General features: G+C 36.2%; 1 pseudogene; it reads left to right on the top strand.

The window, feature by feature from the left end:
- LOC125613618 overlaps window positions 1–25,663 on the top strand; it is a 61,615-nt pseudogene that overhangs the window by 18,825 nt on the left and 17,127 nt on the right.

The following is a 25,663-nucleotide window of genomic DNA, read 5'->3' as shown; positions in this document are numbered from 1 at the left end:
ATCTATATACACATATCTATATATATTCTATTATATATCTTTATTCCTGGACCGAGTCACTATGTCAACATGCAGCAGATTCCCCGCACTTTCTTCCTTGTACTTGGAGTTACAGCTTTTATGGTAAGAAAAGCCAAAGATACTGGGTCTCACTTTTTCTATCACAACAATAAAGTAAACGTTATAACACAAATATTCCCATTAAAACTTTAGAAGAGAAGCTGGGGTTGTAGCTCAGTGGTGAGGTGCTTGCCTAGCACGTGTGAGACCCTGGGTTCGATCCTTAGTACCACAAAAAAATAATTAAACAAAATAAAGGTATTGCGTCCATCAACAACTAAAAAAAATCTTTGATATTATATATATAAAAACAACTTGGAAGAGGAAGAGTCATGGATTCTATTCATTTCAAATTCTTTACTTTATAGGCTAGAAAGACTGTTGGTATGGAGAAAGATGACAGATTATTGAAAACTCAATCAGGGAACAATTCTAATGCTGCTGTTATTCCTGGTGGGAACAAAAAATGCAACCTCCTGCCTCAAAGAACAACACCCCATCTTTAGCTCGTCATCGTGCCATCCCACAGGACATCACAGTGAGACCTATACTGACTCCATCCAGATGGCATGATTTGAAGAATAGGAATTATCATTTAAACGTGGGATTATGGGCCACCATACCCTGATGAATATGTGATATTTAAATGTATTACATTTAAATTTATCCATTTTTTTCTCTTCTTTTGTACAAAGGATGTGTTGCCCAATATTACTTATGTGGCTTGGTTATAAGCTATCTTGAAAGAGCCATGATAGAACCAGAAGAAAATAAATGTCACCCAAACACTGGACTCACAGGAGAGTGATCATGTGTTTTCATGTAGCCACTGGACAGAAGCGTGGGTTGTCTCCCTTTGAGAAGGAGAAGCCCTTTTGAGGTAATAGGTGAAAAAGAATTATGTATAGAGATCCACTGTCCAATCATATGTTTAGGAACAAAACTGTATCAAGAGATTTTAGGTAGCTTAGATTTCGATCTTACTGAATACTTTTTGTTGTTGTTTCCTTGTGGGGGGTACCAGGGATTGAACCCAGGGGAACTCAACCACTGAGCCACATCCCCAGCCCTATTTTGGATTCTGTTTAGGAATAGGGTCTCACTGAATTGCTTAGCACCTTACTGATGCTGAGGCTGGCTTTGAATTTGTGATCCTCCCTGCCTCAGCCTCCTGAGCCACTGGGATTACAGGTGTGTGCCACCACACCCAGCTCTTCTACCTATTTTTAGTAACAGGTTGCATAAATCATTAAGGTGAGAAAAATTCTCAAACAGATTCCTTGTCCTCAAAGTGTTATTACTGATCAGTGATGTACAGAATCAAAGAAAATAAGATTGAAATGACCCATGTTGAGAAACCAGATAGAAAAGCCACATGTGGCTGCTGACAGGTATAAAGACATCTCTGTCCTGGTGTCTATACCTATTTTGCTCAGATTTTGTGAGTTACCCTCGAGTATTTCCAATAGATTTCTTCTCTTTCTCATTCTCTCTTCAGATTCTCAGTGTCAAAAGTTAGACCACTAAGTTAGACAGAAATAGAGCTGGAAGCAAAAGATTCTGAGGAATGTAAATATTTGGAGTTAGTTATTAGATGAACCAGAAAGTACTGAGACTCCTAACCCTGTTCACAGATATAGAAGTTGCTTTCAATGGGAAAAAATCCTAAAGTAACCACAAGCAGGGGCTGACTGGTACCTGGGCTTCCCAAGATGAAATCTAGGGAACAGTGGATGTTGTTGTTAAAGAGGATGATGAAAGGCAGACCCACTGAGTAGAATGGCAACATCCTAACAAGATTAGGGAAGAAAAATCTCAGGTCTATGTGCTTTGAGACACAGGAGGAAACTGGGTGTCACATGAGTGCACAGAACAGTCACTACCCGTGGCCATCATTGAATATGCTGAAGATTAATTCCAAAGAAGCATCTTGCATTTTCCTAAATTTTAATATTAGTTGAATTTACAATCTCTCAAGATCTTTTCTGTAAAAGATGGGATAGTGATTAAGATGGTGATCTCATTTGGGCATGAAATTTCCTGGGTTTGCAAGTTCTATCTCTACCACAAATTCTAAGGTTTAACTTGCTCATGGAATACAATAATATTATGAATAATATTATTTAATGGCTAGGTATAATTTGAAGATGGGGTTAGATAATTCACATAAAAAAACCTCTATATTAAGCCTAGATGACATTCAGCAGATGCTAACTACTAATTCAAGTGAAATCTTCAGTAAGTTTCAAGGAGATGATAAAGAATTGGTAATTCAGCATTATAGATTTATCAGACCCTGTACTAGACACTCTACATACTTAAAGACATTGTAAGCACATTTTTTACAATTGGGACCCTTCCAATTATTCTGGGTAGGCCTGAGTAAAACATGCAAAAACTTAAATGACAACATAGGAGATAAACAGAAGGCCAGTGTCATGAGGCTAAAAGTCATTGAGTTTTATGAGATCCCTCAGATAGCATGCCGTGGGTATACACTGTCACATTTTTCTTAGATGCCTTCTTTATCAAATGACTTTATTTGATTTCCTATATTCAAACAGTTGTGCAGATTTTATGTAGTATTTCTAACTTATGTTCTATAGCAGGGATTCGTCAAACCTAAATATTTGTTACAGAATTTCACATTTTGGGTTTTGACATTTATTTTCGATTTCTGAAGCCAATAGCTGAATCTTTAACATCTAAAAGACAATACAGTAATCCAAGTGGAAAATGCTTTGAAAGCTCTTTGTGGTTGGCAATAGGCTTTATTAATGACAACTCTTCCCACATGATGGATGTACTCGCCATAATACCTATGGGCTTATACTGTTACTATTAGTATTTCCTTCAGCAATTCCCTAAGTGACCATGTATAATTTAATACACCTAGCCTCTCCAAACATGCTGTCGTGTGGATTTGTCAAGTAGTGCTGCTTTTCTTAATGAGAAAAGTCTCCTCTTAAATCAAATGTAAATTACTTTTTTGAAAATAATTTAACTACAGTTATAACTCACTTTAAAGGGTATGATCATTGTGATGTATTTGTTACCAAAGGATGCTCATTGAACCACATTTCCCATTTTGTTTTGCACTATTCTATTAGAGATGAGTTCTTATAGGAAGAAAATTTGACCCAAGGTGAATAAATATCACAACTCAGAAATGCAGACTATTTTGATGACATACTGATAGAGAAAACAGTCTGCTAACACAGTACACAAAAAAATTGTGAATTTTTCTGCACTCTTATTGATAAATTATGAAAATAATACCTTAATCATATAGGCCTTTCCAAGAACAATGAAGCATGACTTTAAATGCTATAAATTCCATTTACTGTACCACGTGTCCATTGCCCTCTTCACAAACAATGTGGCTTGTCTGTAGTTTGCCTGTCTTGCCGAACTGACACATGGCCTGATACATAATGGTGACCTAAACCATTTTCATTGTTCTTTCATCTAGATCATTTTATTATTTTATCAACATTTTTACATAGCTAAGATCAACATCTGTTTTGCTTAGTTGTTTTATTGATCTCTAGTTCCCACTTATATGTTGCCTTTCTGTTTATTCCTTACATTTAGTTCACATCATAACAAGTGAGTCTTTCCTTCTGTAGAGGTCAAGGAGAGGGAATTTTGGTCATGTGGCTTGGTGTACCCAATAGCTTAAAAGCTATTAATCTGGTTCCAAAATGGACAAAGTTCCAGGGAGATGTTGAAGAGACCCCCCTTCACTTTATTTCTGTGGCTCATCCATGATTTTAATTCAAGTGAAATCCCAGAATGTGAAATATCTTGATGTCACAATCATACAAAAGAAGTTGCTAAAATGCATACTTAGTTCTCACACCCTCAAATTCACCCACAAATTCCCTCAAAGATACCCACAAAGCATTTCTCTTCTCCATTCTATCTTCTCCATCACACCTCCTTAACTGAATTGGAGTGGACTTCTCTCTCCCTGTACTGTACATACCAACAGTCTCATACAACTACACCAACCACGTAGGAGTAAATGATGAGCTCCTAGAATCTTGGCTTCTTCTCACTTAATTTTGACTTTTCAAACTACTGGCAGTTCATATTTATGGACAGAATTCTAATCACTTTCCTGCAAAAACATCAAAAGCTCTTCATGGCTTTGAAGTAAAACCTACTCTCAAGCCCACAATTGAAGGTCCACTCTCACCCAACCCAGTTATTTATCTTTGCCACACATTTCCCTTCTACTCCAATGAAGCAGGAGTACTCAAAGCCCCCTATCAACATTGGCCTGAAATTCACTTCCTTTCCTTTGTCCCAATCTGGAGTATACGGTCCCTATTTCTTCACCCCAGTGCTCTCCAAGCTCCCAAAGATGAGCCCTTCCTTTCATCTTTGGATATTTAAACTTTTAATTTTTATGCTTGTTTTCAGAATTTTTGTCTTAAATTACTTGAGGTTCAGAATTTTTACTAGTACAATGCATAGTCTGGATTCAGAAAATCTCTAAAGCTTCTAAAATTATAAAATTCTGCTCTAAGCACTCAGAATGTCATGGCAAATGTGAACGTTTCTTTTGATGAAAGTGTTATTTAAAGGCTGTGTTTACAAGAGAGATGCCTATGCTTGTTTTAAGTTAGTGCCTCAGTACATGGAAAAGCCACTGTGTGTCAGTGTCCTTAGTTTTCTAAGGTACTGTGATTTCTCATTTTCCAGCTAAACCTAGCACAACACCTTGTTCTTATTAAAAACAAAACAGGTAAGCCTCAGAGGTTTAATAACTCTTTTTTTTGAAAATGCAATTCTCATTTGGTAGAGTATTTCATCCTTAAATCAATATTTTTCTTAGGCAGCCACAGTAAATATTTGTCAAATTACAAAATATTTAGAAAACACAGAGTGGAAAATTCACACTAGAAAACACTTCACATTTTTAAGAAGCTGCTGATTCCTTTTAGGTTTGATAGAATGGTTTCCGACTATCTCAGAAGCATGGTTCACAACATGTAAATTGATAAGCAGGTTGCTTTGAGCTAAAGATTCTGCCTAAGAATAATTTTTCAACTACAGTTCAAAAACTAAGAGAAAGCCATGAATAATCAATTTTCTGAACAGTTTAAATTTGGATTAAACTCCGACGCTTTGAAGACTTTGACAATTCTTGATGGATTTCAGAAGAGAGTAGATCTGAATCATTAGAACAGACTCCATGGGCAACAGAGATGAACTGAAAACAACATCGAGTCTCCCAGTGAGTTTCCATCATTTTCACAGCTGTTGAGAAGACAGAAGATAGATGCGTGCCCTTCATTCGTTTATTCATTCACCCAACAAATATCATTAAGCACCTATGTGCCCAGCACTGCTTGAAACAATGTGTTAAAACAGTGACCCAGAGGTAAAACCCCTGCCTCATGGAGCTTACATTCTAGTCAGTGGCGGGAGAGACAGATACAATTAGTATATAAATATTACACAAGTTTAGGAATCACCATGGACTCTGAGAAAGAGAAAGATAAATCTCAGTGATAATGGAGGCATAATTTTAAATAATTTAGGCAGGGAAGTCCTCACTGAGTGAGTAAGGAAGGTCCAGGCACACTTTCCTGGTCTCACTGGAAGTGGTGAGGTGGTCCAGAGAGGGGCCAGCAGTGCAGGAGGTGTTTCCCCTGGGCTTGGAGAACTCTGCTCTGTCAGGTGGTGGGGCTCAGTGGCAGACAGAGCAGAATTGGCCGTCTGAAAGAGCAGGCCCAGGGTGTGCATGTTCAAATGGGAGTCCTGGAGCATAACCTCAAAGGTAAGGACGTACCTGAGAGAAGACTATTTCAGACTGGAGAACTGTCAAATGCTCTCAGGCCCAGAATACCTGAGAAATTTGGAGAACTGGGGGTGAGAGGTGAGAGATGAGGGCAGAAGCTTATAAAGAACAGAACAGAAGGATTCTTCAAGGGCATTGTGAAGATGAGCTGTTCTTCTAAGTGAGTTGGGGTGGGGTTGTATTAGAGGATTTTGAGCAAAGGAATGATGTGATCTATTTTGTTTTAAAAGAACCATAACAGGGCTGGGGAGGTGGCTCAAGCGGTAATGTGCTCGCTTGGCATGCGCAGGGCACTGGGTTCGATCCCCAGCACCACATAAAAAATAAAATAAGATGTTGTGTCCACCAAAAATTGAAAAATAAATATTAAAAAATTCTCTCTCTCTCTCTCTCTCTCTCTCTCTTTAAAAAAATAAAAAAGTAAAAGAACCATAACAATTAACAGAAGATACAAAAGAAGAGGTAATAGAGTAATAGACATCCTGAGTGTGTGTGTGTGTGTGTGTGTATTTGTACTGGGTATTGAATCCAGGAACCTCCGAGGCCTATCCCCAGCCGTTTTTTTTTTTTTTTTTTATATTTTATTAGAGACAGGGTCTCACTGAGTTGCTTAGAACCTTGCTAAATTGCTGAGGCTGGCTTTGAACTCACAATCCTCCTGCCTCAGCCTTCTGAGCTGCTGGGATAACAGGCATTCAACACTGCACCCGGCCTGAAGTAGATGTTTTGATTTACTGGATTTTCACTTGAGGAGACATCTCTGCCTGTCAATTGTGATTTGTGTTAATGGCTCTGTGAGCCTGCAAAGAATCAGGTCCAGTTCCAATGCCAGATAGACGCATGATATTGGAAAAATCTTGTGATCATTTGGTATGTTTTTGCCTAAAATTGTTGACCTTTAAATTTGTCTGTGCAATTAAACTGTTAGACCAAATGGTTAAATATATATAGCATTTCACTTAGTGGAAAAGTTATGAAACATGCACTCTAAAAATCTTCTTGAGTCATTCTGATTTTAAAAATTATCTTTATTAGTTGTAGATAGACACAGCATCTTTATCTATTTTTATATTGTTCTGAGGATCGAACCCAGTACCTCACACATGGAAGGCAAGGGCTCTACCACTGATCCACACAGCCCCAGCCCCTCATTCTGATATTTTAAAAACTTGTTTCTGAATAATTTTAGGTTTTAGACATCTTTGGTAATGATAATTTGACTGTGAAAAAAGTTTAATATTTCATTCTCATGTGAATTATATTGTCATGGTACTTGAAATAGCATATTCTGATTGCCTGTTGAAAAGGCAGATTTTTTGTTTTGTTTTCTCTGTTCACTATGAATAAAGTTCACTAACAAACTGATAACATAAAATATATTGGGAGAAAAATTGTGCATAATTCACTTAAAATAAGAACAACGTACAGCATTTATCACTTCTCTATTAAAAATAAATTAATTGGAGATATCGGAATGCTTACAATTTCAATATTCCTGAGATATTACTGTTTCTAAGCTTTTTACAATGAGACATGTGAATCTGTGACCAGACTGAAATTCAAAAAAGAAAATCTGTGGAGGCTTTAGTATTTTATCAGTCCTACAAATTACTCTTGGAAATATGAAAATAGACCCTTTAATGGGAGTAAATTGAAAAAAAAAAGATGAATGCAATAGTTTATTTAGCACACTTATATAAAGAATCACATCATTGGTACAGTTGGTGGAATCTAGATATAAATGCAATCTAGATGTTAAGAGCTGTCTCTACACCTTGGAATAAAGTTTTAGGAATAATGTATCTTTAATGTTCTCATCTGAGTGCCCACTCCAAGTCTGCTCAGTCAGCTAGCTCTGTTTGGCCACTACATGTAAGCACATAACTGCTCAGTAACTCAGGCATGAATAGCAACTTCAGAAGAGAGCCCTATTCATTGAACAAGTTGGTGAATAAAATTTGGGGAAAATTAAGGCTCTCAAGTGCCGATCAACATTTCCCCTGGCATCCTATTAGTCTCATGCTGTAACTGCTTGACAATAAGACTATGCAATTATCTTACAATTACAGCTTCAAGATTTTAACCTGAATGAGTTTGTTGGGTCCCACTTCCATTATTTTTGCCATATGTCATCCTAATGAATGTTTTATTCTGATCTTTCTTAGCCAAGTCTTTCTCATGAGACTGAGAAGTCAAAACAGTAATACCTAATCTACTATATAATGAGAAAGATAAACTCGCCAGTTGATAGCTTCTCTTTCTTCTCTCCCTCATTTTCCCTTTTTCATGATGGACTGTCAATTAGGTCTTTCTTGTTGAAGTTATTTTGTTTGGATTAAAAGAATGAAATGGAGGGAACATGGAAAAGATCCCATAAAAGGGAAAGAAAAAAGTATGGAGAAACAGGAAAAAAAACTAGTAATAGAGGAAGCAAAAAATATCCTATGAAAATTGTGACTATGGCTTAAAACACTCAAATATGCTTCACATTTTGTTTTTCAGGATAATCAAGGTGTTAAAGCCTCTCTGTTTTGTTTCCACTCTCTTTTGGGGAAAAAAAAGTAAAATTGGAAAATCACCCCACATGTCTCAAGTGACATTTCCCCTAGAATTTCAAAAGCTTGAAATAGAGATACAGCTGAAATCATAAAAATGGTGTATGTATTAGAGTTCCTTATTTTTACATCTTCCTTATGAGAACTTTACCTGTGTATCTGTGTCCATACTCATCTTCATTTATTCACTCACCTACCCAACAATTAACCTATCAGAAATGTTGCTTATTTTCTGCTATATTCATATAGAAAGTCTGTTTTATTTAACAAAGAATTCTGAAATTTTTGTTTCTACCCAAATATTTTCAGCATAAAGAAGGTTATTCTAATAGTTTATTCAGAATGGAAGACAGAGCAGAGTATAAATGACAGTATAGATGACAAGTTCCATTTTGTTTTCTAGACAGAAATATAAATGGAAAATGCACAATAAAATCAACCTAAAAATTTTCTTCAAAAAACTGAAATTAGATATTTAACATTTGAAATGTCCCAGAGACATTTCCTACTACATGTTAAAATCTATTTCACCATAAAAATTTAAACAGATCATTTAAAGCAGAGCCCTGTATATGTAAACTATTTACATGTAATATAAAAACATCTCAATTTAATGGGAACAGGATTGATTGGTGCAAATCTGCTGTTTGGGAAGCCTCATACTGAGAAAGCAAGTTGACTTATAGCCTCATCCCTAAGTACACACAAACGTCTAGTTAGAATGTGAGTTTGGAGAAGGGTTGTGGGCAGGGGGAAGGGTCACAAAACTAAGAAACACAAGAACTTGCAGAAAACCTAAGTGTATACAAATATCAGGATGGGAAACAGCATTTCTGAAAACAAGGAAATAAAAAGCAAAAGTTGACTCTAAAACTTTAAAATATCAGAATGCAAATAGAAGGCAGAATAACAAATGTATTTGCAGTATGCATAACAGAATGTTGGACAACAATATTATAGAACAAGATTTTACAGATGCCTGTTTATTTGCACCTCAATAAGGAAGAGTGGTGTTTGTGAGGAGAGAGTAGCAAGAGAATGAGAAACAACTTATTAGTAAACAAATTCATATTTCTCTCTTAATTGTAATAAAACATTCATATTTGAGGATGATTTAAACAACATAAGATTTAATAATATAAAAGTAAAAGCACTGTATCTTTTCAAGTTAATGGGCCATGGTGAAATAATACTGTATTTGTATAATGAGCTGCTATAAATATCACCTCTGAAGGTGTCTTTTCGCTTAGAGTAGAAGTTAAACTTCGTGCAGTACCTTATGATGCCATCATGATCTGGCCCCCTACTCTTACCTCTCAAAGTCTTTTTCTCTCCTCTTCATCTGTCCCACTGGAAATTCTTTAGTCTGTCCTGATCTTAGAACTGCCCAGCTGCTGCCATCCCAGGGCTCCAACTCTGGCTGCTCCTTCCACCTAGACCCCTGTGGAAATCGCTCAGATTCAAATCATAACACCCTAGTCCTCCTAATCCTTTATACTCTGCTTTATTTTTTTCTCACTAGTATTTATCAGCTAATGAACATTAGAGTCTAGTTATCCATTATGTTTCGTCAGACTCTTGCCTCCCTTAGATTTTCACTTCTTCTATCCACTCTCATCTCCAGTGCCTAGAATAGTGCTTGGCTGTAGTAAATGCTCAATATAAATTTGTTGATGAAATGAAAGTTTCTAGTGCTAGCTCCTAGCCCAGGGCCTTGCACAGAGACCCAAGATATGTCCAATACGTGTATTCGATCAAAAACTTAAAATGACTTTATACAAATTTTTACCAGATCAATTTACAATTTGTTTTTGCTTCTCATTCTCCCATATCATTATTAAAGGGAGTGGAGTGGAAGAGGACAAATACATCTTTACATTCATCTATGTAATGCCAAACTAAAGTATATTAAATACTCTTTTCTCAGATGATAAGCAAAGTTTAGTGGGAAAAATAATTTTCTTTTTTTAATTATCAAATGCAAAAAAATAAGACTTTTGTTAGAAAACTAGCAAATATCTCTTATCACAAGAATTTTTAAATATTTTGCCTTTTATTTCCACTTGTAGAATGAATAAACATATATACATGTTATATATACATATATACATATATACATATATATTTATTTGTTAAATCTGTTTTCTCAATAATGTATTTCCAAGGACAGTTCCCTCTCTCACATCAAAATATTGTGATCAAATTAGAAAAACATTGGATGACAAATGAGAGTAGCAAAGTTGAAAGCTTGTTGTTTAAATAGGAGTAGTTTATCCTATGCAATGGCAAAAGACTCCATCTAGTCAAGTTTCTTCCTATAAATTGAAATAAATAATTTGGACACCACATGAATTCATATACTTACCATGGTTAGAATTCCTCTAGAGTCAAGGAGAAAGTAAGAACTACAGTAGGAGCCGAATAATGACGATGAATAATGAAGTGCAGGAAGTTTTTTCTAATATGTTAGTCCTGTGGTCATTGTCATGGCCCAGATTAATACGGTGAAGGCAGGGAGCTACTTTCAGAGATACTGGGGATTCTGGGAGCTGGTGGAATCTGCTTACTTGGGAGCACATATATTCCTAATTATAGGAGGTCTCCATAAGGTACTGGGTGGTGACATAGTTAGTGGTACTTTAAAGGAAAGCAGCTTTGAAGGGAGTCTTAGTTATCTACTTTAAAATCTGAAACCTGGGACAATCCCTGTATGTTTATTTAGCTAATCATTCCTATTTTAATTCTATTCCAAAGAAGGTTGGAATTTAGTTTAAAGCTCAGTGAGGCAGGGGAAAAAAGTCATTTTTGCTCCATCTAGCAGAATCATGCTACCATGCAAAACCCTAAGGCCAACTAACCAAGACAAGGGTCTTGTCTAGTGTCCAGACTTTCAATCAGAAAAATTCTATGAAGGATGAGTCCAAGGACATGTTCTCATTTCTATCATGGGTTTACAGCCTCAGCAACTCTCTTCCTCAAGAACAAGGCTTAAGGAGTATGTCGACATTCAGAATCAGGGGACAAGCAGATGAATTTTATTTATGTGAGGGACTTCTGACAACTTTAACATTCTCCTGTTCTCAGAAGAGATGGGTCCAGCTTCAAAAAAAAAAAAAAAAAAAACAAAAACCAAAAAACACTACAACTTATATCTTTCCCTGGCCAAGATTCACTGAAAAATATGTTTTCATGTCATAAAATAGATAATTTTGTGTAAAGAGTCTGCATGCTGAATTGGGCTTTGACTGCCAAATAACATACAAAATCAGCAGATTGTTATCTTATCCTTTGGCACAATTGTATCATTAACTTCAAATTGTGTACAAACAGTGGACAATTCCAGAAAAAGAAATGTAAGAATAAAACCTTAAAGCAGATGTATGGCAAAATCCTTAAGTGTAGCCTGACAGAATTTGTTTGCATCAGTAAATTTCTCTCTGGCTACCCACTGGCCTCAGGAATGCCATATTAGCTCACTATTGTGTTTAAAAGGTAACCTTGGAAATCAGCATCAATTTTCCTTTCTTAACTTAAAACATCTTAAAACTACCTACTTCTGTTATTTGCCAAAGGCAAACAATGTGACCTATTAGCACTGGGCTGTAAAAAAGCCCTGACCCCAAGACAACAGAAAGCTAAACATCTGGAGAAAATCTAGTACCCAAAGATGGATTCTACAGTGTGGTAACAGGTGGCACTAAGAACTAGTAAGCTGCGAATGTCTCCAATTCCATTTCTCCCAATAAATTCCTTTAAGCAGGTGCAAGGGTAAAGGAGAATTACTTTCCTTGCATTAAGTTCAAAAGAACTTTCTTTCTTCCCCCCTTCTAGAATTTTTGAGATGATATCGCTCTAATTAAAATACCATTGTACACTATGTTTTCTTTTTCTCATTAGGGAGGCATGTCATTGATGCATTATCAAAGTATCTAAATATCTCAAACAATGGTCAAAATGCTGACTGATAAACAGATGAAAATTAAACAGCCTAAATATAAAGCCAGTTTCCTTTCCTTTAAAATGGATTAAATTTTTGTTTTAAATTAATTCCAAATAATGAAGCTATCTTAGAAAAAAAATAGTCTTTTAAAATTAAAGGAAAATTCTGTTCCCAGAGTGTCTTTATTATTCCAAGCAGGACATTTAAATTTTTAAGTCCTCAATTTTCTCTTCTTTGAAGTAAATATTAGAGATAATTTGGTCTCTCTGTATTTAAAAAAGGCACATATGGAAGGTTTTGGGGTCATTTTCTTTAAAAATACTAGTGCCAGATTTCTCATCCTTAGACATAAGATAGCCAAGCAATCCAAGATGAAAATAGGACAGTGGCATATGACTCCTCTGTTAATGACTCCACAGATGGAGGTTGAGTTCTGATTACCCACAGTCAGGAAAAAAACACTGAAGTTAATAGATTCAGAAACTATAACTTGACATTTATAAACTGATGTTTTTCATTGAATTTTTAATCCAATCATGTCAGGCATAGACTCAATGGGAACTGCCAAGAGGGTTCTACCATAATTGATCTAGTTTGCAGCCATTATACATTGATAGGGAAAACTTAGATAGCTCATGAAGTCTGAATTTTTATTTTTAAAAATTTTATATTATAAATTTTTAACTGAAATTCATCTCCTATTTCCATGAGAACATGGAACACAAAGACACATATAGAAAATATTACAATTTTACATCATAAACAAAATATTGAAATCTGAAATTATTTCTAAATTTTTTTTGTGTGTTTTTTTTCTCCAACAGGTCCAAGTAAAATACACATTGCATGGTTTAAATTATTTGATTTGTATCCATCACATAATAGTAAAGTTATCAATATAGAGTATTTATAAATTTATTTTCTTACCTCTGATTCTTTTCTTTTTCTTTTCTTTTTTTGGTACTGGGGATTGAACTCAGAGGCATATGACCCCTGAGTCACATCTCCAGGCCTATTTTGTATTTTTTATTTAGAGACAGGGTCTCACTGAGTTGCCTAGTGCCTCGCCAGACTGAAGCTGGCTTTGAACTTGCAATCCCCCTGTCTCAGCCTCCCAACCTGCTGGGATTACAGGTGTGTGCCATGATGCCCAGCTTATGTGTGGTTCTTAATATCTTATAATTTGAACTTCAAAATCCTTGCTTGCCACACGACTAACTTCTCTACATTTAGTAAGAAAAATTACACATCTCCTTTACTCCATAGCTATTTTTATGAATATATTTTGCCATAAATCTAAAAATGAATTTTACACATATATTTTAAACACAAACTTTGGAAACATTGCAGCTGTCTGGTTGCAAGAGTTTTGAAGACAAATTTCTATTAACTGGAAGATTATTTCAGGGGCTTATATTTTTGCATCCCTCTTAATTCTTGCAACAGCAAAACTATAGTGACTTTGATCTTCACTCTATTTTTCTTTTGCAGTGAGAAGGAGAAAGTGATGTTCAATGAAGAGGGTTGGCGGAGCCCCAGTGAACTCCAAGAGTGAGTAAGACAGTGAGCATGTGGTGTTGGAAAGAGCACTGCAGAGAGAAAGTCAGGAGCCAGGAATAGTCCCTTTGCCTTTAGGATTCGTCTTTCCTTCCCATCCCATCCCAGAGAAGTCTCATTCTCTGCTAAAACAACAGAAGATGATATAGCTTATCTATTTTTACAGCCACAAAAAATTATGGGCCTTTTTTGTTCTACTAATTTCTAGCCAAAATAACTATTTGGTGTAGCAAAACATGAGGGATTTAACACCATCATGAATCTACTTTTTTCCAACTAGAAAAATGCAACGATTCCTGCATTTTATTGGCATATGTCCTTTTCTGCTTTCTGTTCTGCCGCAGTCCGGCTGCAGCAAAATAACCGGGGGGTGACGAACAACTTGTGTAGATCGATACAGCAGGAGTGGGAGCCATTTATTGTAGGACAGGAGGGGTATATACACATTCCACAATGTTAAGGTCTGTAAACGAGTCAAGATGGCGCCTGGCATTTTGCCAGAGGGAGTGGTTTCTGAAGTAACGCCAGCGAGCCATTAAGTGTGGAGATTCCTTATTGGTTGACTGCTGTATCTAGTTTATGTTAATTAAGATAAGCTGTGTGGAATGTATATATACCCCTCTTGTCCTACAATAAACGGCTCCCGCTCCTGCTGTATCAATGTACACAAGTTGCTTGTCAGCCCCCGGTTATTTTGCTACAGCCGGACTGCGGCACTCTTCTTCTCCTTCCCTAGTTCCGACTTCCTTTTTCCATCATTTCTGAAGCAAGCAGGGAGAAAGATCAGTTTGATTTATCTGTACCTCCAGGGAGCTTAGAACCTAGTGAAGCCATGAAAATAAACTTCAGTGACTACCGTGACAAGGTAGAAGATACTCTGGAAGCAACCTGCCAGGGCAGCACAGAGAGGAGGTCACCACTGAGACCCAAAAGGTGAGTCTGAGCCAGGTGCCAGCTCCAGGTGCAGGAAGTGTGGGCATCACAGGCTGAAAGGAAGCAAGTGAGGCTTAAAGATAGAGAAGAGGCTGTGGCAGAGCATGCTAGCTGTGAGCCACAGAATGTCTTCTTCCTGGACATTCAGCCACACTGCATCTCCCAGCCTCTCTCCCTTGCACGTGGGAGGGTGTGTGTGTGACTATTTTCCACTGACAGAACAGGAGGATGAGCATTGCTTCCTAGCCAAGTCCTGACCTCCCTTCCCTGAACTCCCTCTGTCAGCCAAATAGCAAAAGTAGAAGTCCCTGAAAGTCTGCAGAGCCACAAATGGGAGCCCCAGCTTCCTAAGGCACTGTCAGAAAAGTCTGGCCAACAAGAGCCCTCTGTGGACTACTATTTAAACAAGAAATCTCCCCCCCCCATGTTCAGGTCATTACACAGCTGACCTAACTCAAGTACCCAGGGCTAAGCTGGGGTATGGCCATTTGTAGACCAGTTTTTTTTAAAATTAATTAAAGTATTTATTAGTTCTAATCAGTTATACATGACAGTAGAAAGCTCTTCGGTTCATTCTGTTTTTATGTTAAGGGCAATAGCGACTCCTGAAGGACTTTAAACTGGGAAATGCCATAATCACAATTAGCTCTGAGATGAAGGAGCAGCCATCGTTTTAAATAATTGTAGTCCTTTTCCTGATTTCCTGAGCTAATCACATGATGAATAATGTGTGGCAAGACTCACTCTGATAGTGTTAGTGAATTCCAGTCTTAACACAGATAATAATAACCATGAATGTCTGGAGCTTGAAAGACATAATGGATAATTTTCTTAAAGTCCTTTACAAAACAGAAAAAGCCATAGAGGTGAGGTGCCTAGTCAAGGTCACCTGGGGATGCTCACAGCAGTGTGGAAGACAGGGACGACAGCCAGGTTCTTTTGCTCTCATTCCAAGGTTTTTTCCACTGTGCTTGGCTGTTTAAATTCCTGTAGCCCCAGTGCATGAAACAGATCAGACTGCTCTGGGGAAATGAATTAAGAGGATTAACCACTGAAAAGTTATGGTTTTGCACTTAAAAGAAATGAGCTATCAAACCATGAAAAGATAGGGAAGAAACCTAAGTGCATATTACGAAGTGAAAGATGCCAATTTGAAAAGACTACGTGTGGTATGATTCCAACTATACAACCTTCTAGAAAAGACAAAACCATGGAGACAGTGAAAAAGATGAGTTTTTGCCAGGGCGTGGAAGGGAGGCATGACGATGAGACACAGCAGAGGGTTTTTGAACTACTCTTTATAATACTATAATGGTGGATCTTTGTCACTACACATCTGTCCAAATCCATACAGTGTACAACACCTAGAATGAATCTTAATGCAAACAATGGACCGTGGGTGACAAGGACATGCCGAGGTAGGATCATCTATTACAACAAACATTCCACCCTGGTGGGGGATTTTGATCATGAAGGAGCTGTGCATACATGAGGGTAGACACTACAGGAAAATCTCTGTTCCTTCTTTCCATTTTTGCTTTGAACCTAAAGGTGCAAAACAAAGTAAGCTTTTATTTTATTTTAAGTTAGGGTACTGGGGATTGAACTCAGGGCACTCGACCACTCAGCCATATCCCCAGCCCTATTTTGTATTTTATTTAGAGACAAGTTCTTACTGAGCTGTTTAGGGACTCACTTTTGCTGTGGCTGGCTTTGATCTTGCAATCCTTCTGCTTCAGCCTCCCAAGCTGCTGAGATTACCCAAGTGCACCACCACGTCTGGCTAGTTAAGTATTACCTTAAAGTTAAAATTTGGGCAATAAGATTTTGTTTATAAACTTGGAAGTATTTAATAATACAGATTTTTAAATATAGAAACTTTAATAATATAGAAATACAATATATTGTTTCTTTTACCTTTCTTAGGCTGATATTTTATTTAACTGAAATATTATAACATCTTACATCTTCTTTCAAACACCTCTGTCAGTTCTAGAGGGTTTTGTGTATAACTTTCTATCTCCATGATGTTATCCCTTTTTAACCTGCAACTTCCTCCATATTCTTTTCTGAATTCATTTCCTGGCCTGGAAGGGCACAGCCACGGTGCCTACCTGTGAGTCTACCGCTGTTTGTGGAATACCTGATGAGAATAAACGGGTTTGGATTGGCACTTTGCTTGTGCTGCAGAACATTAAGAAAGAAAAGGCATTGTTTTGAGAAAATGGCTTTTTAATTTTCCTGGGGCACCTGAAAGCTCTTGGCTGCTGTTAGGGAAAGACAAGGGAAGTACATCCACCTTCTTATGTGAGTAGAAGATAGCTGACTACATATCAAACAAAAGCAAAGGGCATTAGCTTAAAGAACAAGAAAATAAGAGACTATAACCAAGAACAAATTTGCACATATTAAAAAAGTGTTAGCCAATATGGACCCTTCCCTGCATTGATATTAACTGGTATCAATATAAATACAAAGAATGAAAAACTATCTTAAGTACCCAATGGCAAACTCGAAATTAATGCAAATCAAATAAGTTAAAGCTGGCCAATAATTTGAATTTAGCTCTATATCCTCTACTCCATAAGTGTAAAAGCGTATGTGATTATAAATAAATGAATCAGCCTATAATGTTGCATATGCCAATAAGATGCAAGAATCATTTCAAAATAAACTTAAAATATCAAGCGAATCTAACCTTCAACCTTGAGGATAGCTCCAAGAATAGGTTCTTCCTATCTATCTATCTATCTATCTATCTATATATCATACACCATGTATTATGTAAATAATTTTTAAAAAAATGAATACCTGACACATTAGGAATGGCAAGTACATATTGATAATGTATAGGATAACATTTCAGAGAACAACCAACTGGCTGTAATTGGGGGTTAGTGATTGGGAAAAGAGAGAAAGTATTCAAGGCAAGGCTACTTTTGGATGAGAAGCCTGTCCATTCTTCCTTCTCTTCATGGGGGCATGATCATAACTATCATATAAAATTAGAAATTTCACACACACATACCCAGCACATAAGCTAGCATTTTCTTTGGCACATAATAGACACCTGAAATGTGATAATTTTGTTACTATCATCATCATTATTATTACTATTATTATCATATTAGGTTGCCCAGGACAAAGTCCCCAGTTAGTACATCAATACATTGTTCCTTTCAGAATCAACTGATGAATTTTTTCACAGAAGGGTCACTACTTATGAGATATATTTTCTAATTGTCTCTTGTATGTATATGTATGTATATATATATATATATATATATATACTCATTACTATGAAGCAGAAGAATATAAAGATGTTCATTCTATGGGACTAAAAGAAATGATTGTATGCTACAAAAGGATGGTTACCAATTACTTTATTATTTCATAGGGAAAAAGATAATTTGCCACAGCTGTTATCTGAGGTTTCAGCACCTTTTGTTCAAGCTGTATAAAAGTGCTCTTCCTTTTACAACAATGAATGAAAGGTAGCTGACTGAAAAAAGAAATGCTTCAAGCATATTATTTCATGGTGGCCCTGGAGAGCATTGGACAGAAAGTTCAGGATAATCTATAAAAAGCAGGGTGAAGGGAGGGGGCGATGAAAGAGGCTAAGGGGCTACGGGGCCATGTGAATCTATGTGGAAAAATGATCAGTACTGGAGAAGGTTAAATTCTCGGTCCCTGAAGTCTTGCTGTTGTGGCTACAGCCCAAGAAAGTTAATGAAAGAAAGGCCCACTGACAACTCCCGCTGCTTCGACAGGAGCTTACCACCTCATTACTGGCCAGATTCTTACAACCAAAAGAAAAGAATACTTCTGCCAAGGAAAAGAGTAAGGGTTGGAGTGAGAGAGTCATCCAAGCAAGGCCCTGCTGATATTGGGTGAGGATCAAAGTGATACCAAACAAAGGGAAGTGGACAAGAAATAGCTGCGCCAAGAGCCTTGACCACAGCCTAGACGACTCTCCAAACCCTAGGCAGGAGAGACCGAAGGACAGTTCAACCCCTCTGTCCTCCTGCCGCACAGGCAAAAGTAAATGAAGTGACACCATCTGCTCACTTCCCCAGCAGAGAGAGCCTCAGCTCCTCGTGGTTAGCAAGGCAAACATTTCCAAAAGCATTACTCTAATTACAAATGATTAGAAATGATTCCTAGAAGTGGAGACTTAACTCACAGTGTGCCTGGTTAATGAGCGTTTTCTGCACATCCCCACTGCCTTCTGAGCTGACTTTGAAAGCACTGGCTGGAGATGGTTTCTGAGGTTTTGAAATGAGTCTCTTAAAGACAATAGGAGGCTACACTTTTTCTATTTCTCTAAGCATACCAATGCATGATTTTTTTTTTGGTTTGTTTTTTGTTTTCTTTTTGATATATATATCAAAAAGAAATATATATATAAAATATATTTTAACCAAAAGCACAATAGAAAATCACAGGATTCTTTCAGGGCTAACAAATACAATTTTTATGGCTGCAGGGTATTTGTGCATGTGTGTTTGTGTGAACATGTGCACACATGTGCATGTGCTCACCAAAATGGTGGGGGGGGGGGCAATAGAGTACCAAGCAACCAATCAACTAATATTAAACATGCAAATTTATAACATTTTTCATAGAAATATATTCCTTGTTATAAATTTAAACTCTGTTTTCATTTGTTTAAGGTGTAAAGCATTAATACTCCCCATTAAAAACTGACAATACCAAGTGTTGACAGAGAAGTGAAGCAACCTGAAATCATATGCATTGCTGGTGGGTAGAAATTCAGAAATCTGTCAAAAAAGCAGAACCTAGGCCCTCTCTGTGACCCAGTAATTACAAAATTCAGTATATATATAGCCAATGTACAAATGTATGTGCATCAAAAGATGTGCACTGGAATGATTTTTAGCATCAATAATCAAGCAATATCAACAGCAGACTGAAAAAAGAGATATAGTATATTCTCACAATAGAATAAGCAGCATAAGTTGGCAAAACTAAGATTTATGAATGAAATCTGGCCCATAAATTGCTTTTGTAAATAAAATTTTATTAGAATACAAACATATCTCTTCATTTACCTATTATATATGCTGCTTTCATGCTGTGATAATCAAGAAGGGCAGAGTTGAAAAGTTCCAACAGGAACTACAGATCAATACACCAATCATTAAATATCTACCTTATTTGTTCTTTATAAACATTTTCAAATCCCTGCTCTCCAGCAAAAAATAAAAAAAGTTAATAAATTTTCAGTCATCAACAACATGGGTAACCCTCAAAAAAATGTTAGGTGAAGGTAGAATTTACAATTACTGTTTGAGCCTGTATATATAGAGTTCAAGTGCAGACAAAATTAATGTATGATGATGGGTGTCAGAAAATGCTTAACTCTATGGAGAGATTAAATGCTAGATGGGGCATTATTAAGACAAATGATTAAGACTACTGGTTCTATCTTTATATGGAAGACAGGTTCATGAATATGTTCATTATAAAAAACTGACTTTCAATTTGTGAACTTTCCTCTGCTTTTCAATAAAACTTTGCTTAGAGTGTAAAAAAAAAAGTTTATCAAAAGTGAATAAGACATTGCTAAAACAAGTTGTTCTGAGGTTATTCTTTCATGTTTACTTCTACATTAAGTCATTTAGAATATTTAGAATTATTAAGATTTATTTTTTTCTCAGACTAAATCAAGAGAAACCTTTTTATTTACAAATACTACCTTTGTGCGCTCTCTCTCTTTCTCTCTCTCTCTCTCTCTCTCTCTCTCTGTACTAGGGACTGAACCCAGAAGCACTTAACCACTGAGCCACATTCCCAACACCCTTTTATCAATTTGGTTTAGAGACAGGGTCTCACTAAGTTGCTAAGGCTGGCTTTGAACTTGCAATCTTCCTGCCTCAGTCTCCCAAGTCATTGGGATTACAGGTATATGTCACCACATCCAACTTACTCTTCATATTGATCAGAAATAAAATTGAGTACAAAGCATCTAATTTGTATTATTGCAGGTGAAATTGAAAACTTAACTATGAGGAAATTAAAAAAAATAAAACTATGAGGCATCTTGGATGTGATCAATGATGACCATCTAGGAAATTAATGATCAATTTTGGAAATCTTTGAGAATGATTTCACTTTGAGGACTCTTGCCCTTGCCTTTCTTTCTTCTTTATCCTTAAACCTTAAATTTTACTGAAGAAATGTCACATAAAAGTAGCATAAACAACTAGAAAATTTCTTCAGGAGATAAATCAACTGTAAATGCTTTTTAATTAATTCTATTATGAAAAGAATATTATATCATAAAAGCATCTCTCCATTGGAGGCTTATATCTGATTTCTGAGATTAAATTGGTTTCAATTTGTTTTCATGTTTAAGGTATGCAGATCAAGAACTATAAATGTAATTTCTACATATAAAATATGAGAATCTTAAGATAAATATTTAATGTTCTAAACCCCTGACAATTCATAAGTCCTAAAAGAAGCTGTTTTGCATTATATTATATAGATTACGTAGCAGATCAACACATGTGCGTATACACACACACAGAATATCAGACATCAAAGTGCAGACTAATTCTGGATGCTAGATGATTGATAAACTTTATAGATCATCCAAGTTTTCTTTTCTTCATTCACCTAGAAAAGGACTCATTCTTTTCAAACACTGAGTTCTAAGTCTTTCTCTTTGTAAATCCTCTGATACAATCTGCTCTTCTAACTATAAGTTCCCTGAAGGCAGAGATGATGTGTGTTTGCTCAGTGTCATGTTCTCAGAGCTGTCATAGTACCTAAAACACAGTAATAAATATTTATTGCATGAAAAAATGAATGAATTATGAAGGCAGACAAAATAGACCCTGAATAACTGAACATGGATCCAGCAGATGGGAAAATGTTGTAAGATAAAAAAAATATATTGACTCAGAGCCAAAATATACAGGGGAAAAAAAAGCATGTTGGGTTTGGGGTAGACCTTGCTTCTTCATCTTAAACAACAAGTCCAATTCAATCATAAAAAATGATGCCAATGCTAGTAATGACTCAGGATAAGACAGCTAAAAGTAGCAGATATTGTCTTTATTTAAAAGTATTTTTCAAATATTCTACAATAATGTTTATTATTTTATATTCAGAAATAAAGTGAAATAAAGGGAATCAAATGTTTATTTCAATGATATTTACTCATTATCTAACACATGCAAGGCAATGCCCAGGTATCTAGATATAAATGTGAAAAAAGTCTTTATAATATATTCACAGCCCAGGCACAGGTAAGACAGACATGAAAATTAACCATTATAAGCAGTATAATTGATGCTAGAGTAGGTGCATTTATTAGGCACTAGATTGAGAGCAATTGAATGTGAAAATCTGTGTCAGGGTAGAAAAGCCTGAGAAGGTTCACAGAGTAGGTGACATATAAATTTTTTTTTTCATGATAAGATTTAAAGAAATTACTAAATGAACCATTATATTTCATAATGCTGAACTTAAAGCCTCTCCACCATTTTTTTTTACTAAAATTATGAGAGTTTGAGAAAATAACCTAATGAATAAACCAACCACTGGCAAAATGCTATAATTACAATCATGAAGACAGGAAAGAAAGAAAGTAATAGAAAGTATTTTTCAGGTGGACCAGAAAAGGGAGTTGCCGTTTTCTTTTTCAGGAAAATCATTGCTAATTGAAAATAAGTAAGTTTTTACAAGTTGGTAGTCCCAATAATACCTTAGTCTTTTAGAAAACAATAATATTTTCATGGTGATTTCTTGTATGAAACAACAATCTGATAATCCCATGGATTTTCCAGATTTAGATGAAATCAAGAGCTAGCAGTCACATTTGTTCATTAAAAACAACAAAACAAAAAATAGAAGAAGAAAAGACCATTGTATTTCCTTTTAATGATCCTTTTACATGTATGCATTTTTGTTTTTAAATCCCCCAGCAGTAGATTAGTGAAGAATACTTTTTTTTCCTTTTGCTCTTCTGGAAGCTTGGAAATCAGTTGGAGCTTCAAACACACATGGACACACACACACACACACACACACACACACACACACACACAGAGAGAGAGAGAGAGAGATTGTGGGAGGAAAGAAGAACATTGGCCTTCTGAAGGCAAATCCCTAGTCTTATCAATGCCCTGTGTAAAACGAGGACATTTTAAATACATCCATCTTGCTGAACACTAACTAACTGCTGAATGAATTGACCGACTTTACATTTCAGGCAGTGTCTTTTCACTGTTATAAGCCTTATAATAGAAAAGCTTTGTTTTAAGGCTGATAATTCTTATTGTGAATCCATTTCTGTGTTTTGTACCAGTTCTAAACCGTGAAAGAGGCAATAAGAGGGCATCCTTGTTGCTCAGCTGATGAAAATAATGTTTTAAATTCATTCATTAAATAAAAAACTGTTGCTATCCAATATTTTCAGGAAACCATCTAGTCATGTTCCCCAAAGAAACATTTATTGAAATGTGTCAGGTCTTAACTGTCAGAACATCTCGAAGGTTCAAAGTTTAATAAGCTGTGAATTACTGCCTTGTTCTTCACAAGACAGGGACCTTGAGAGTGAAGGATCTTTACTGACAGTGAGTGTTCTGGAAGGATTGCTTTCTCTGAGTTTATTTTAAAGTTACTGGGCACCTTCCTAACCATTTAGTCTATCCAGATGGGCCGCCTGCAGTAATAAAGAACAGTCATAAATGTCATTATGCACAGAGAACACCTGTCTTGTACCTGAAGTGAAGTTCATCACAAGCTTGCTTCAGATATAACCTGGGTTCTCCAAGTGCTTCCCAGGTGACTTCCAGCTGCAGTTGTGTGTTCTTTAGATTCAAAGTACCCCCAGCTGGAGCTGACAATAATAATTTTCTAGTTATTAATGCAATATAGAAGATGGATTTTTGACAATGTATGCACAGTCTAAAGATGCAGCATACGTTAAAATAAAATTTGAAAGCAAAAAGTCATATGTTGTCAGATATTTAAGTAATTTTTAAATATTAGTCCATACTGAAAAAAAGTAGTTAGAATCATGGATAGTGTGAGCTCTAAGGAAGATGGAACTCTCTTATGATTTAGAGGTGAGGTGTGCCCCAAAAGCTCATGTGTGAGACAATGTAAGAGGTGAAATGATGGGGTCACAGAGCCTTAACCTAATCACTGTATTGGTCCACTTGATGGATTACCTGGGTGGTAATTGTAGGTAGGTAGGGTGTGACTGGAGGTGATCACTTGGGAACATTCCTTTGAGGTTTATATTTTGTCCCTCTCTGCTTCTTGGTGCTATGTCCTGAGCTGCTTTCCTCAGCCATATCCCTTCTGCCATGATGTTCTGCCTCACCTAGGGCTCAGAGCAATGGAGCTGGCCATCTATAAACTGAGATCTCTAAAACCATAAGCACCAAATAAAATTTCTGTTCTCTAAAATTGTTCTCATCAGTCTTTTGGGCACAGTAACACAAAGCTGACTAATAAAAATTCCGCGATGATATATTAATTTTGTAGAGTACAAAATAAAATAGACAAAATAAATAGTGTAATGATAAAAATAGTGTAATAGAAAGACTGGGGGCCATGCTACTGAATTTAAGTATAAATTAATCTGGCCTATCAAATACACTACTACCAAGACCATTTTTTATCAAAACCCTATGTGAATTTCAGGTGAATCATATTCCCAGCTCTCCTGCTGGTAACAGATTTACCAAAATGCACTGAATGATCTGAACTCCACTGAAGAATGTTTATAGCAACCTGCCAAAATAAGAAATCTACCTTGAACTCTTGTTTCAGTTTTTTATTGGAAAAGGATCAGTAGGCTTCTTCTCTCCAGAATTCCATGAAGAACAAATTCTTTTGTTATCCAATGCACTATTATCCTAGCCCCATCCCCTTGGTCTTGGAAGAATGAACCAGAGGCATGGAATCCCAAAAGGCATTTTAGAAAATCATAGTTTCAAGTAAGCTAAGTTTGAAAATATTTGCCATTATCTTTTCACAGGGCATTGAAAAATCAACTTCCAATAATATTGAAATGGAGAGACTTTGAACAGAATATTAAGCCCTAATGGCAGAAATATAGTTTATTTTTAAAGAGAAAATGAATTAGCCATCAATTACCTCTACCAATTAGGAGAGTTTGGTGTGGTGTGGGTTTGAGAGAGGGGAAGGCTATAGAAATTATGCAGAGATTCTTGGGCCTGGAATTCAAAATGTGATGATGCTTCTGACTGATTCTATGGTCAGCTATGACATGATCTAGCTTCCTACCTGAATGTGCAAAATGAATTATAAAGGAAGTCAAGCATGGAGAGTGAGGATAATTTTGGGTCACAGAGAAGTCTAGTGACCAAAGCTGGAGGCTTGTACTGAGCACAGCAGGGAAAATCTGTGGGGTGCATCCAAGTTATTGGTTGGGAAATTTTCTTAAAACTTCAACAGATCTCATAAAAGTTTACCTCTTTTTGGTCTAATGTTGAATGACATTATGGTAACAAGGAAGAGAAGAGAGAAGGTTATTAAACAATAGTAAAATAAGCAAGATCTATTTGTATTCATTATTCATTCTAGAAAAGCACAACTTTAATTTGTTGGTTTGTAAATTTTTATGATTTTTCTCTCATAACAGTGTAAAATTTTTAAAAGTTTTAATTTCACAGATGGATTTTTGCAGAAATATTAGTATCTATAAAGTTTAGATCTTATTTTTAGTTGGTGAAACACAATTGTTCCAAAACTCAATTTCTCCTGTAAAGGAAAAGCTAAGCTAAAAGGGGGGGGGGGGGG

The sequence above is a fragment of the Marmota marmota genome, unplaced genomic scaffold, assembly GCF_001458135.2.
Source record: "Marmota marmota marmota unplaced genomic scaffold, marMar, whole genome shotgun sequence".
Taxonomy (NCBI): Eukaryota; Metazoa; Chordata; class Mammalia; order Rodentia; family Sciuridae; genus Marmota; species Marmota marmota.
This window is presented reverse-complemented; position numbering and strand designations above follow the sequence as displayed.